We start from the raw sequence: 2,887 nt of genomic DNA, 5'->3' as shown, positions 1-2,887 counted from the left end.
ACTGTAGTGGTCTGGTAGGATCACATAAGCCCTGGCTTGTTCATGGTGGTATAATGTATATGCATCATGGTTCCCCTCATGAGTTCACTGAGTCCCAAAAACATGGTCTATGCCTGGTCAGAGTTTGATATATCTCTTATTTGCCATATATGAGTCCTTTCAGCTGTGTGTTTGGTGGTTTCTTTTGTTGTCATGTGGGTGTCTTTCTTGTTGCTCTATCAATGATTCCTACTTTGGTTATGGAATTGTCACCAATATGAGCTTAGTGAATTGCAGCACCAGGTATTCCTAAGGGGTCCCCCATCTTAGTACTAGCCCGGCCCAGTTGTGCTTTGCTTCCAAGATCAGACAGAGTTGGGCATACACACACTGGTATGACTGCAAATATATCCAAAATATATTTGAGATAAGATGACAATTTTCTAACTTTCTACTAAACCTGATCTTCCCTTAAAGGTCACCCTCTGGGGTACTAGTCAAGCCCTCGAGTTTATCCAGAGAAGCCTGTACTGGATAAAAGCTTAGAGGTAGGATAGTAGATAGGAATTTGTCAGTTACAAGAATGGAGCAATCTCATAGCTTTCATTAAACCCTTTAGGAGCCAATGTGTCCAGTTCAAACAACCAAGACATATCACGTTTTGAAAGTAGGTTTCCCAAGTCTCCTCCTCTTTCCCCTAGTGTCACATGTTCAATCATTTTAAATGTAATGTCCTCTGTGTTGGAATTATGATCTGATATGAAATGTTTAGAGACAGCATGTCCTTCTATCTTGTTTTGTATGTTAAGGATATGTTCCTGGATCCTCAACTTTAGGGTTCTCTTTGTCTTTCCTATGTATTTCAGTTCACAGGTGTATTCCAATAAATATATAACTGAAGTGGACTTACAGTTCATAAAATTCTTCATAGTGAACTTTTTAGAACCCTCTGAATTCATGAAAGTTTTTCTCTTTGGGTGGAGGAATTTACAGATGTTGCAGTGGCCACATTTATAGCTGCCATTGCATTTTAAAGTGTTTGATGTCATTTGTGCTTCATTTCCCACATTGTACTAGGTGCCAGTAGGTCTTTTAGGTTTCTGGATTTTATATAGACAATGTGTGGTTTAGGTGGTAGGATGTTTTTTAATACTGGGTCCATCAGAAGAATGTTCCAGTTTTTATTGAAGGTTCTTCTAATTTGGCTCTCATGACCATTGTAAGTAGTGAGGAAGGGTACCCTTTCCTTCTTATCTTGTTCGTCTACCTTATACTTCAAAAGCTCTTGTCTGTCTAAAGTTTTGGTTTTTTGAATTGCTGCAATTAGAGTTGCTTCAAGGTATTCTTTCTCTCTGAATCTTTCTGAGTAGGTTTCAAGTTGTTCATTACAGACCCTGGCATCACTGCAATTGCATTTGATACTATGGAACTGAGAGTATGGACAATTTATCTTCCATTTATCCAAATTGCAGCTTTTGAAGTGTAGATAGCTGGTAGCATGCACACTTTTGATTAAATTTTTCATACAGATTCTGATTATAGTACCAGATCTAAAAATTCAATGGTCAGAGTGTTGAAGTTGGACATGAACTTCAGGTTCATATTATTGTTTGAAATATGTGCTAAAACTGGTTAAAACTTTCTTATGATCCTTCCCAAATTGTCAAAATATAGTCAATATATCTTTTGTATAAAATGAGGTTGCTCTTGAATGGATTATTAGTGTAAACATAATTCTTCAACCAGCAGCAAGTTGGCAAAACTTGGGGCAAAAGTTGTACCCATCGCTGTACCGCATATTTGATGATAACATTTATTTAAAAATTTTAAATAATTATGGTTTAATATAAAACACATAAGATCACATAAAAACTCTTTCTATAAAACATCCATAAAACCATCCAGCTCAAGGAATACTCTTGCTGCATTTATTCCTTTTGTATGTTCTATACAGTACATGTGTAAAGAGATTGAACATCAATGGTTGCCCAGTTGTAAGTCAGTTTCCAATGAATTCCTTCTAAGCATTGTAGGATTGTAGAGTCTTTGAGGTGGGATTTCAATTTTATCACATATTTCTAAAGGAAGATATCCACAACGTTCAATAAATTGGAGGTGAGTGACTCAATTCCAGCTATAATTGGCCTGCCTGGGGGTTCCTTAGTGATTTAGGAATTTTAGGCAAAAAATAAAAAATGGGAGTTTGGGGGTTCGTTTTCAACAAGGATCTGGAACTCTTCTTTGTTAATAATGTTTTTATGTAAACCATAGACTAATATGGTCCTCAATTCATCTATGTAGTATTCCACTGGATCCTTCTCCAATCTTTCATATAAGTTCCCATCATCCAGTAGTCTCTGAGCTTCTTTCAAATAATAAGCATAGTCTATAATAACTACCCCCCATTTGTTAGCAGGTTTTAACACCTATTTTGCTTGAGATTCTTCAGAGCTTCTTTCTCCCTGTTGTTTAGATTTTGTTTATTTAACATGGGTCACCTTGTTCTCACAGAGATACTTTTTAACCATCTCATAAAACCATCTCATAAAACCATCTCATAAAATATGCTTATGTGGTTCCTCTTGGACTCCGGAGGGTAATATGTAAATTTTCCATTCAGACCAAACTTCAAAATGGATTATTTATAATTTGTAATAGGTGCTGATTCCTTCTTCAAAAAATGTATTTTTAACTTAAGGTCTCATACATATTTATTTAGGTCAATGAATGTGTCAAATTTATTCATTTTGCTTGTAGGGGCAAAGGCCCTGATTCAGAGCTGGTCGTTCTGACAGAGCGCTCGCTCTGATTCAGGGCCAGTCTTTTCTTTTTTTAAAATGGCCTCCTGGCCACTCGCATAGCTGTGGGTGACCACCCACAGCTATAGCAAGCGGCCAGGAAGATGGTC

The 2,887-nt window shown here is 36.8% G+C and overlaps 1 pseudogene; it reads right to left on the bottom strand.

Annotated features, from left to right (window-relative positions):
* Positions 1–267: 267 nt before the first annotated feature.
* LOC148534790 (5S ribosomal RNA) lies at positions 268–386 on the bottom strand (annotated as a pseudogene).
* Positions 387–2,887: the final 2,501 nt, after the last annotated feature.

Source organism: Taudactylus pleione, unplaced genomic scaffold (genome assembly GCF_031769625.1).
Source record: "Taudactylus pleione unplaced genomic scaffold, aTauple2 ptg000064l, whole genome shotgun sequence".
NCBI classification, from domain to species: Eukaryota; Metazoa; Chordata; class Amphibia; order Anura; family Myobatrachidae; genus Taudactylus; species Taudactylus pleione.
Note: the sequence above shows the minus strand (reverse complement) of the source record. Positions and strands in the feature narration are given on the sequence as shown.